The sequence below is a fragment of the Malania oleifera genome, chromosome 12, assembly GCF_029873635.1.
Source record: "Malania oleifera isolate guangnan ecotype guangnan chromosome 12, ASM2987363v1, whole genome shotgun sequence".
Lineage (NCBI taxonomy): Eukaryota > Viridiplantae > Streptophyta > Magnoliopsida > Santalales > Ximeniaceae > Malania > Malania oleifera.
The window spans coordinates 85,930,726-85,944,892 of NC_080428.1; positions in this window are offsets into that span (position 1 = coordinate 85,930,726).

Genomic DNA, 14,167 nt, shown 5'->3' on the forward strand with positions numbered 1-14,167 from the left:
TGATTATTCAGTTCTCAGTATTACGATATATGAATTACAGTACAGTTTATGCAACATCATTGTTATTTTAGTACTTCAGAATCATGGTAAATCAGATAGATATATACATATAGAAATTTATTATATTATATCAGACCCTGTTGGACTTGTAGCTACAGAGTACGGTACCGTTGCTACAGATATTATGTTACTTTATGAGTGCAACCACCTATTTAGATAATACGTGATAAGGTCTTTCACCTAGGCCCTTGAAGAGGTTAGGCTCTCCATCCAGATATGGGTTGAGGTGGGCAGATCGACCTATGGAGTATAGTGATTTATTTCTGGTTGGCCAGCCAGAGAAAATTCAGCCTACGGGCCGCACAACCCTATCATGAGGGGGTAAGTCATGACATACAGATAGCCACAGGGCACATTTTCAGTTACTATTACGTATGTACAGATTTACATAAATAGGGAATATACCTATGTATAATTAAAGTATTTTGATTAGTAACCTATGATACTGTTATGTTAAGCAACATGGGAAATGGGGGTGTACTTTATCACTTGTGCTTTATTTATATACTCAGTTATACATGTTTATTTGGAACAGCTTTTCATGATATAGTAGCTCATTTGCCACACACTAGTAATAGCATATTCCGTCTTACTGAACGTTGGCTCATCCCAGTGTTGAATTATTTTTCAGGTGATCCAGGTAGGCGAGCAGATCAGACTCGCAAATAAAGGGGTTTCTGTAGTGCCCTGTCAGAGAGTGAGTACATTTTTGGGAATGATTTTGTATACCCTAACTAGTTGAGGGTACTTTGGGGAAACAGTGATATGTATATATTTTGGGAACCATGTTAATACTCTAGTATTGGTATTGTGTGGTATTGGTTTTTGTATTGTATATATTTTCAGGTGGTTATGTCTATATAATTTATGCTTCTCGCTGCCTAGGTTATTGATTGGGTTTACTTATAGTTTGGTATCAGAGCATGTAGAATATTATAGTATATAAAAAAAATATACCCAATTAATTAAGCAGGTCGCTACAATTAGGGCACTCATTTTTCTCAGCAAGCCCTCAAAATTATCTCGTTAATTATTCATATTCACATAAATTAGCAGATATGCATATAAGACACTCCCTGTGACAAACACGCCATTTACTTCCCCCGTGGCACGGGTTGTGCGGTCCGAAAGCTGAACTAATGTCCTAGGGGATCCACCTAGATAATAGTCATTTGTACTCTCTACTAACATACTTCGCGGATATACACAGCTCCAATTGCTGGTCCGATTGCCCTTACCCAGGGGGTGCATTCACCTCACGTAGGCAAATCAGACAATACCACCCTACACCTCTCAGCATAGGTGTGGGCGCATACGACCACATAACAAATCTCTAACAACTGTACCGTACTCACAATACATTGGTCCCCAGGGTTCCTAAAACATGTCATGCAATTTAGATAATAGAAATCACCATTTAAAATGTTAATTGACATATATTTCCTGTTATTCTAAAAACTTGACCCCCGACCACAAAATACAATATGACATATAGCCATCAATTAAAACTCGGCCTTTGGCCGTTAAATAATAATCGTGATCCTTGGCTAATCAAACAATACTTGGTCACTGGCTGTTAGTTCAAACTCCTCCATTTCGTAAACAGTTCTAGTATTTTCACAAGCATTTCTAGTATTTCTCAAATAATTCAATATTTCACAAACAATTTAGTATTTCAAAATCCCAAATCCATATATACAACAATCCATACAAATTAAATCATCTGCCACACGATTTTCCATATTTTAATATATCCATATAAATAAACAAGCTTTCCACCGTTCATTTTATTCAAAAATACCATACCATATATCTTGGGTTTGTAAAATCCATTTCGAACGGTTGGTTTCCAAAATAACTTTTAAATTCCCAAATGAATAAATAAATAAATAAATAAATAAATTTATATAAATATAACAATTAAATTGATTCAAATTTCATAAATTACTGACTTAACTTAATCCCTTTATATGATTCCTGAAAATGCCCGCTAACACCTTAGCCTACGCCCCACGGTATTCAAAATCCCCGAAACCCTGAAATTAAAATTTCACCATATTACTCATCACAATCCCTAGAGTAATTTTTCCTAAAATTTCTCTAGGCTCTGAACACCCTAAATAGCACAATAAAGCCTAAATTATTAAACTTACCTCCGATTTAGGATTGGTACCCCGGAGCTCTAATTCAAAAACCCGGTCTGCCTATATTGTAAAGAATCTCCCCACGAATCTCTTGACAATTTCCGTTCATTAATTGGGTTTATAGTTTAAGAGAAATTGAGGTAAGTTTGAGAATTGACCTTATTCTAGGAGGTATGCCTGCGCCGCTCCTACGATAAATCCGCTTTAGTAGAAGTGTCGGTGGCGGCAAACAAAGCCCAACGGTATTTTCGAATTTCTGTTCGGCCAAATGTTGGAGACGAAATGATGAGAGTAGGAGAGAGTAGACAAGGGAGAGACGAGATAGTTTGGCGTAGGAGGGGGGGTATGCAGCTTCTGCAGGAAATCTCATTTCCTGAAGGTAAAGATCCTTCAGGATCTTTCTTTCTTCTTTATCTTATATATATATTATATATCATTATAATATTATATTATATTATTTATTTAATAACAATAATTAATTAATTAAATTATTTTTAATTTTAATTTTAATTAATTTTTTAAATATAATATATATATTTTTTAGGATCATTACAAACCTTGCGGGCGTAGGACTAATTATTTTAGGGGCTTTCCAGTAGTCATGTAGGGTAGTAAACTAAAGTAGTAATTTTTCATGAAAATTATTATTAATTAATAGCAGATTAATTTTCAGAAAGCATGTATTATGTATGAGTATATTTGGAAATATAAATATATTTGGGAAAATACTGCTGTTACACAGGAATATGTTTTTAATGTAAAATGTCAGAAAATGTAATTTTATAACAAATTTCACGTTTTTATTCAATTTGTGTGGCATGAATATTATTTCACGTATATTGTATTATGTTAAGTCAGATTTACAGGAAAAACATGTTTACAGTTATTTTCAGAAATAACATGATAATACAAAAAATTATGATTTCAGAATATATGATAAACAGTACATATGCTCAGTTTAGTATTTATAATATGTTCAGCGCAAGGCCACAATTATGTATGTTATTCGGCGCAAGGCCGTGATTATTTATGTTATGACAAAATTCAAAAAATGCTATCAATCTATTTATATTAAAACAATATATGATATGTATTATATGCTATCAGAACCCGGATGATAGTTCAGATCAATTATAGGAGCACAATACCATAACTATATATTTCAGTTCAGTTCAGACTTGTGCTAACCGCCCATGCTAGTAGAGGGGGTGGGAGATGGATAGTCAATGTGGCTTTCAGTGTAGAGTTGTAGACGTCTGCCTGATAGTTCGGACCAGGGTGTGATGGGCCCATCGTACTTACAGACATTTTTAACTCGGTAGTGGTTGGACTGTCATTGTTGGGTCCCACCTTTGGGCTACACAGCCTGTCATGGGGGATAATACATGACACCAACTAACTATTCATCCTGGATAAATTTTAGTACTACTAGCTATATCAGATGATTTTTTGAACAGTGAAATACAGTATAATTTAGTATAATTACGAAGTTGTATGTTTATTCAGTTATGATATTATCAGTGTTTTCAGACATGTAATATGTATTGTATATTTATTATAGCACACAAATATTCATGTTACCACACAACTGTATTTAGTTTATTTCCATTACTGACAGGTATCTCACCCGAGCTTAAAATCATTTTAGGGAACCTTGAAAGACAGGCGAATCGAGTTTCGCACCGTTAAGGCAGCTATTCTACCCTGCTAGAAGGGTGAGTTTTGAACTAGGGTCAATAGGTTTTTGATGTAAGATCCTAATTTTATCTTTTGTATTTTGAGGATTGTATATATACAAATACAGAAATTTGGTGGAATGTAAGTAACTCTAGTATTGTATTTTATGGTTTAGTATATGAAATTTATAATTACTGCTGCTTAGGTGTCCTCTATGTATGACAGGTGTCCCCGTTACCCACGAGTTCGGGTCGACTTTGCTATATTATTAGTTATTGGTATCAGGGCATTTAATGTGGTTGGTTATGAAGTAAATTAAGCAGGTCGTTACACTAGTAGCAGTAATGGTATTAGAGCAGAGGGAAACTACTTGTATGAGCGGGTAATCTTCCCTATTCTTGACTAATTGTGTGTGTGAGTGTAAATTAAGAATGTTTTCATAAATGTATTTATCTATTTAGTGAACTAATTATTTTATGTACACTAAATACATGCTGGCCACATACTAATATTAACTTAGTTTTTCCCTTACTGAATTGTGTCTCACCCCTACTTTACAAACTGTCTTTTTAGGAAATCCTAGAGATCGAGTCTAGGAGGTTAGAGGAGCCGGACTAATGGTATAAATTTTATGTAGGTAGTGTGTAAATAAAAATTTTATTTTTGTTTAGTTTTATGGGATGTAATTATGTGAAAATTGATATATTTGTGCATAAAGATAGTTAGAACTCTGGTAATGTAATTTGAAGATTTCGTATATTATTTCTACTGCATATATGTGTTTTATATATGATGAACAAGATATTAGGTACACAGACGACACTAAAGTAGCACTCCGGCCCACGTGGCGGGTCGGAGTCGTTACATAATTATAAATTAAAGTATAAAAAATAGTCACACAGTGTTGTTCCTAATAAAGTTTATTTTTTTATTATATTTTACTTTTAAACATTCGAAGATGATTTGTACTTTATTTGACTATAATTGCTTCCAAGCTTTTCAGATGACAAACCTTTGCAAAGATAAAAAACAAGAACAAAATTCATTTATAATTTTATAACTTTTCGGATGACGAACTTATATAGAGAAATAGCATTCCTAAATAATCTTTGAGAGTACGGGAATATGATTTTTATGTTTTATATGAGTCTTTTATTTAATTATTAGAGAATATGAGAATAGTCATTGTGTCAATATGTAACGTCTTGCTTAACTTATCACATAATAAACATAAATAATAATAATATCAACCCGAACCCGTGGGTAGCAAGGATAGCCTGACATAAACAGCGGAAACCTAAGCAGCAGTAAAAATAAATTACATCCATCAAACCATTAATTACATAATACCAGGGTCTACTACATTCCCAAAATACAGTATTTGAATACAATCTCCAAAATATCAAAATAGACTTAGGATCTTACAACAAAAATCTCCTAATCATAGATCAAAACTTACCCTTCTAGCAAGCAAGCTCAACTCACTCAACGGAGGCCATGACCCACCGATCTCTCAGGGTCTTCTGAAAAATTAATTAAGTTCAGGTTTGAGACACATCTTAGTAAGGGAAAATAAAATAAATACAGCTCTGTGGCAATATGAACATTTAATGCAATTATTTATATATATATATATAGTACATTTCATATCTCTATAAACATTCATCATATTGTATTGAATAATCATATACTTTCATACTTGCTAATAAATCATATCGTACATAAAACATCTGTTATAACTGATAATACTGAAAACATACCCATGATAAATAGTTAGCTGATGTCACGTATCACCCCCCATGACTAGGGGTGAGCAAACGATTGGTTTGGCCAAATTCGGTTAATTAACCAAATTAACAAAAAATTTCGGTTAAAGAATACTATTAACCAAACTGACCGAACCGTTGGACCTCACCGAACCGAACCCGATCGAATTTCTTTTTTGGGTAATTCGGTTAACTGAATTTAACCGAGAAATGAGGGAAGAGGGGAAGTCAGGGAGGTGTATCCCGAACGAGGGAAGGGGGGAAGCCGGGAAGGTGTATCCAAATTCTAGACTGATGTAGAGGAGAGGTGGTTAGGGAGACAATTGGGCTCGGGCGAGCTTGACGCTGGTGAGGAGGAGTCGAGGGCGGTTCTTGGTGAACTGGTCTGTGCACCAGAGAAGAAAAATAAGAATGAGAGGGAGCTTGTGTGTTGGTGACAATAGTCGGTGACAACAATGGCAATGGGTGCAGGCAATGACATCGTGTGAAGATGGTGGTGCGGAGTAGTGAGCTCAGGTGAGCGAGAGAGAGGCAGTGACTTAGTGAGGGCCTTTCGACTTCTGAGAGTAGTGACTGTGTTGGTGACGATGGCCAGCGACGACGATGGACACATACGATGGCATCGCGTGAAGATGGTGCCTGGTGCCTGGTGGTGCGGACTCCAAAGGACCAAGTTCGGGTGAGCAAGAAAGAGGCAGTGCCGCAATGAGGGCCTTCTGAGTTTTGACTTCTGAGAGTAGCGAGAGTGTGAGACAGAGGGAATAAGTGAATAATAAGATTTTATTTAACTAATTTATATTTAAATTTTAATAAATTATTAAATCGTTTAATCGGTTAACCGAATTAATATTCTCTATTCACCAAACCGAATCCCGATTCACCGAAATATTAGAAAGCATAACTGAACCAACCAAACTGAATTTTTTAACTGAACCGAACCGACCAATTTTGGTCGGTTAATTCGGTTTTTCCTGAATTATGCTCACCCCTACCCATGACGGGTTGTGCAGCCCAAAGCCGGGACCTGACAATGGCTGGCCGACCACTGCCGAGTCAAAAATGTCTGTAAGTACGATGGGTGTAACGTCCTAAAAAATTCTTACCATTTATATATATATATATATATCTGTGTATCTACATCCATACCTAAGCAGCGGGAACACATATCATAGAACCATTCACATATATACTATACAATACCAGAATCTAGTATATACAGACCATAGCCATACAAAAATATCCCTCCAGCATCATGTACGCAAAAATATACACAACTCTGTCAAAAACTCACCCTATAACCAGGGTAATCCAAAATACTTTCTATCCACGAGCCTGATCTGCTTGCCTAACTAGCTCACCTGAAAAATGTTAAAGTAAAGGGGTGAGTCGACATTCAGTAAGTGGAAATATGCTATTACTAGTGTGTGACAACTAAGTTAAGAACACTTTTTAAATAGCAACTGAACTGCAATGCAATAAATAAATTGTAAAACATATCTTTCTTTCATAATTTAAAATATAACTGTATCATCTATATTTTCTATTTTTCATACTGCTAATATCATACTATACTCATTATATACTCTAAAACTGTATACATATACATAACTGTGCTTTATCCCTAGGACTCTGTATGTCATGATTTGACCCCTTATGACAGGGTTGTGCGGCTCGTAGGCGGGTTTTCATCTGGTCGGCCCTCCAGATAAGTCAATATACTCTACACTACCTCAGCCCGGCCAAACTGCATCCACTCCTAGGCATAGGACTGGCTACTACCTCGTCAAAACCGGCCCCCTCCATCCAGTGAACTGGGGAGCTGCATCCTCTCCGAGCACGGCTGACGGTACCCACACACTATCTGAGATATGTGGTTGCACTCTATCTGTATATAGCAACGGTACCGTGCTCTTTAATCTATATCTGTACTGTATCTGTCTGTAATCTTTTCACAAAGATCTGATACCATATATATATATATATATATATATATATATATATATTCTTTTACTGTTTTCATCATGTTTCCAAAATTATCATAACGCTATCTTTCTATACTGTAAATACTGTAATCTTTGTATACTGTATCTGTAGCATCTTGATGCTACCTCTGTATATCTGTCTGTATACTTTGTATGTTATGGTAATAGGAAACATGACATACTATAACTCTGTATATACTATTCTGTATAAAGCTGTGATATATATACTGGTCTGAATAAAATTGTATACATGTATATGTATATATATATATATATATATATATACATATATTTGTTTCATGATACTATTCATATAAAAACTGTACATGCATGTAAATTTCTCTGTATAATCTCTATGAATATGTATCTATATTTGTATATTCTGTATAACTCCATATATTGGGAAAAACTATATAAACTGCATATACTATCTATATATGTGTATTCAGTATAGTATGATACATTATAAAAGCCATATAAATTATTCATCACATGAAAATCTACTAAGGCCATACAAGCATTTAAACTCATATTCTGTAAATACTGTATAATAAACTAGTATAAATATATGTCTATGAAATCTCTGATAGCATGATGAAAAATCCTAGCATAGCATATCTCCCATACCTTAACTTTGGAAAACCCTCTATAAAACTCTAGCTCTATACCCGCAGGGTTTCTAACTCAACATCTTGAAAACAAAATTTTCCAGAACAAAATATTAGTATTTTCTTACCTACAACATTTCTCGTAACTGAAGGAAAGACAAATACTGAATAAAATGTCTTACCATAAGATTGAGACGAAATCCAACCCAACTTTTCCAACGATCAGCTCCGGCAGACTTGCAACGAACTTCACTAGGAGCGTCGTGGTAGTCTCAGATCTTCGATCCGGCGAGAAACAGGCCCGGAAACGAAGAGAGAAGTGAGAGAGGGTCGTAGAGAGAGAGAGAGAGGAGAGAGAGAGGAGCATTGAAAATGGGTAAAAATCCAGGTTTTTCATTATTTATAGGGCTAGTTCGTCAACGAGACACGTCACCTCATCGACGAGTCCTTCAGTAAATTCGTCGATGAACCTTACCATTCGTCGACCAAATTCAGAGTAGCCCAAAATCCTAGCTCGGTATTTTGTCGTTGACGAAACGGGACCTCGTTGACGAGATCCTGAAGACATTCGTCGACGAATCCCTGTCTTCGTCGACGAACCCTGAAAATTCTTGAAATTATATTCTCCAAAATGCAATGTCGTCGACGAACGCTCCGCGTAACTGATTCCATTTCTTTCTCTCTTTATTATTTAAATACCATTATTTCCCGGGTCGTTACAATGGGCCTACCACACCCTGGTTCGGACTGCCAATTAGACGTCCACACTCTACTGAAAGCCACATTGACTATCCATCTCCCACCGCCTCGTGGGGTGGTTAGCACCAATTTAATCATAGATATCTGATCTATAAGCTATGGTACCGAGCTCCTGAACTGAATTAAACTAACATTCGGGTTCTGATAACATAATAACATATAATACATGATATTATAACATTTTTCATCATTTCATAAATACACCCTTGCGCCAAAATTACTTTACAAATACGACTTCGTGCCGAACATTTTATAAATACGGCCTCGTACCGAAATCATTTCATATATACACGGCCTCGCGCCGGAATCATTTCAGGTATATACGGCCTCGCGCCGATATCATTTCGTACATTACATTCTAAAAATAAATCAATTATCATGTATTTGTCAAAATCATCATAACATACTGAATATTTTTATAATACCTGAAAACATGCTTTACTCGTAAACTTTGTTATATCATTACCTTTCATGAAAATAACGTTCATGCCACACAAGTTAAGTAATTTCGCACATTTCATTCTAAACTCACATTTTTCGTATATTAGCAATATTTTCCCAATAACATACATTTTCTCAATAACAGTCAAATATCATGCATGCTTTCCTGAAAATTAATTTGCTAATAAATAATAATAATACGCATGGAAAATATTGTTTTAGTTTATTCCCTTACCTGGCTACTGAGAAAGCCCCTATAAATTCTGGTCTCACACCCGTAGAATTTCCTAATCAATACCCTGAAAATGAAAACTCTTTGTACTAAATTTCAGTGTTTTCACGTGTATATCAATTTCTATAACTACAGTAAGACCAAATTCGGCATAAAAAGCCTTACCTCAACTCAGGGATGATTTTCAACGGAGTTCCACCAACGATCCGCTTCGGCAGATATTCAGAGAACTTCTCCAGGAGTGTCGTGGTGGCTTCAGATCGTCGATCCGGCCCGAAATCGAAGGGAGAAGAGGAGGGAGCCGAAGGGAGAGAGAGAGAGAGAGAGAGATTTCTTAATTTTGAAGTTTAAATTCGGGTTTTTGATATTTATAGGACTAGATTCGTTGACGAGACACGTCACCTCGTCGATGAGTCCTGTAGAAAGTTTGCTGACGAACCTGCACCTTCGTCGACGAATTTCAGACTTCCCCAAAACCCCCTCTCAGTATCTTCTCGTCGACGAATCTTATCTTCGTCGACGAGGCCCTGATAATTTTCCTCAGTTATTCCTTCCAAAGTGTAATGTCGTCGACTTCCTCCTTCTATTACTGTTTCCATTTCTCTTCCTCTTTATTATTTAAATCCCATTATTATTCGGGTTGTCACACAATAAATCTAATTAAAAATTTTACAATGTTAGAAAAATACACAATATTTGTAACGTCCTGCTTAATTTAACATAAATGAAACATAAATAATAATAATCTCAACCCGAACCCGTGGGTAGCGGGAATAGCCTAGCATAAACAGCGGAAACCTAGTAGCAGTAAAAATAATTTAGATCCATCAAACCATTAATTACATAATATCCAAAGTTTACTACATTCCCAAAATACAGTATTTGTATACAGTCTCCAAATCATCAAAATAGACCTAGGGTCATACAACAAAATTTCTCATGATCCTAGATCAAAGCTTACCCTTCTAATAGGAAAGCTCAACTCACTCAACTACGGCTACGACCCGCCGGTCTCTTAGGGTCTCCTGAAAAATTAATTAAGTTCGGGGGTGAGACACATCTTAGTAAGGAAAAATAAACTAAATGCAACTGTATGGAAACATGAGTATATAATGCAGTTATACATATACAATACATTTCATATATTTGTAAACATTCGTCATAACGTACTGAAATGTCATATACTTTCATATTTTTCTAATAACTCATATCATTCATAAATTGTCTGTTATATTTGATAATACTAAAACATACCCAAGATGAATAACTAGCTGATGTCATGTATTACCCCCCATGATGGGTTGTGCAACCCGAAGGCGGGACCTGAGAATGGCTGACTGACCACTGCTGAGTTAAAAATGTCTATAAGTACAATGGACCTGCTGCACCCTCGTCCGGACTGCCAGGTGGACGTCTACAACTCTACACTGAAAACCACATCGACTATTCATCTCCCACCCTCTCGTGGGGTGGTTAGCACAAGACTGAACATAGATATCAAATCTATATAGCTACGGTATCGAGCTCCTGAAACTGAATTAAACTAACATCTAGGTTCCAATAACATATAATGCATGATATTATAACATTTTTCATAATTCCATAAATACGGCCTCGTGCCGAACATTTCATACATATCATTTTGAAAATAAATCAATTATCAGATATTTTAGAATCATCATATACAACATTATTACGTAATTTCTGAAAATATGCTTATTCGTAAAATTGCCGTAACATAATACGTTTCATGAAAAATAATACTCATGCCACACAATACTGAATTAAATCATACATTCAAATTTAAATCATATTTCCTGTATTCAACAGTATTTTTCCCAAATATACATTTACTCAATAATATTCATAAATTATACATCTTTTTTTGAAAATCAATTTGCTGAGAAATAATTGTAATTTGCGTGGAAAAATAACTGTTTTAGTTTATTCCCTTACTTGGCAACTAAAAAGCTCTTATAACTTTTGAACTCACACCCGTAGGATTTCCTGATCAATACCTTGAAAATGAAAACTTTCAGTACTAAACTTCAGTATTTTCATGTGTATATCATTTCCTATAACTACCGTAAGACCAAATTTGTCTTAAAAAGCCTTACCTCAACTCAGGGATGATTTCCAACTTACTTTCACCAACGATCCGCTCCGATAGATTTGGAGAGAATTTCCTTAGGAGTTTCGTGGTGGCTTCAGATTGTCGAACTGGCGAAAATTCGGCCTGAAATCGAAGAGAGAAGAGAGAGAAACTGTAGAGAGAAAGAGAGAGAGATTTCTTAGTCTTGAAGTTAAAATCCAGATTTTTGATATTTATAGGACTGGATTCGTCGACGAGCCACGTCATTTCGTCGACGAGTCCTTTAATAATTTCGTCGACGAAACCCACTCCTCGTCGACGAAATTCAGGCTACCCAAAACCTTTCTTACTATTTTCTCATCGACGAAGCCCTCTTATACCCTCGTTGACGAATCCCCTGTGTTTGTCGATGAGGCCTTGAGAAATTCTCTCGGTTATTCTATCCAAAGTGCAATAAGCCGACTTCCTCTTTCTGTTACTGTCTCCATTTTCCACCTTCTTAATCATTATTTAGATACTATCATTCTTCGGGTCATCACAATATTCATACGAATTAAAAATCAAATTCATATTCAAACACTAAAAATGAATACTTAACTCTAAAAATTTTAGATAAATTCAATCCAACCTTTTCTTTTTATCAATAAAGATATATAACTTTGAAGCAAATGTGCCAATGCCAATTATAGGCTTGTAGGGAAAATATTGTATTTATGAAACAATTACAGGTATAAAAGTATAAATAACAAATCTAAGAAAATCAAAGTCTTAGATTTCAATTTAAACTAAAAAATCTACAAAACTTACAACCAAAAATTAAAACAAAATGGTAAATACAGAAGAGAAAGTAAAAAAAAAAAATTATAAAATTGTAAACTAAGCCCAAGTCACCAAACTCATCCCAAATCTGATTTGGCCTAATCGAATTTGAGTGTATCAATTGCATTTTGTCTAATATGAAATCGTCTCGATTTTAAGTTTGAGCGATTATATTTTCAGTCCATTGATCGAATATAAAATTCATTTGCAATAGAGTGCAAGTATTTTATGGCTGTCACATTTCTTAAAATATTAAAAATGCCGCAAAAGAAAAAAACATTCGACTATTAAAACAAAATTAGTCTACTAATAAATAATATTTTTTTCCATTTCAACCTCCTTTCCCATTCCATTCGGTAGGCGTAGCTTTCCACGGGGGTTTGGGCGTAGGTAGGCACGCCCGCCACCCCGTCTAACCTTCATTAGTCATTATTAACGACCATAATTGTCCTTTAGTGGCGACATATTTACTATTCACCCCACAAAAACTGACCTTGACTTTATAATGATATACTATTTTATAATCTCCAATCAATGATTGGCAGTCCCCATGCTTCCCCTTCTGCATCCGACTAACGGAGCCGCCGGCCGGCGACGAACCTCTTTCAACCGGATACAGCCCTACACTCCGGCAAACTGCCGACCGTGTCCCTAACTCTCAAGCCTGAGATTAGCGTCTCCTCGTGCGCGCAATTTTAATTCGCGATAGACATAAAGGATATTTTATTAAGAAGCATGGACCGCGTGTGTTAGCTCTTTCGCCTAATATTATTTTAAATTGTATATAATTTAAAATTCCAAAAAATATATAATTATTTTTTAAAATAATCAATTTTACTTTATGCAGCAAGAGATAGCTTATTGTCATTTTGCTTTGTTCTGACCACTTCATAAGTTAAAGTATTTGTTTGACAAAGATAAATATATTTTACGAATTCAAAAAATAAAAAATGCATTACCTTACCATCCGAATGTATATTTTATTTTAAATTATGTTATAATTAATTTACAATTGAATTAAATTAATCTTTTACTATGTTGACCTTAAGGGCCATGCACTTACATTGAATTGGGTTTAGCTTACCTTGAGATTGTCTCATTTTATAATAAACGAACTTTAAATGGCATTAGTTATGTTTCAAACGTACCTCATTTGTTAAATTAGTTTTGAAATGGATTTAATACGATTATAAACTTTTCCTAAGCCAAGTTTTCAAGGTTTGACAAATGATTAAATTTATCAATAGGGTAAGCAAGGAAGAAAAAAACAAAACAGTAAAAAAAATATGTGTCATGGAAGTTATAAAAAAAACTTTTATGTATGTAATTTATGAATCAACCCGAGTTTTTTTGTGAGCAGAAACAAGTCAAGTCTACTTTTTATTTTATAAAATAAGTATTAAAATCAAGAATAAAATTTATTTGTCTATGTTAATAAATGTGTTCATACCAAAGTTCAACTTATTACATTTTGATAAGTTAGAACCGAGTTTGTACATGAAAAATCAAACGAACAAATAATAGATAAGTGAGGAGAAATATATAAAATTCAATTTGAAAGTAAAAATTATGTATTGTAAAAATAGA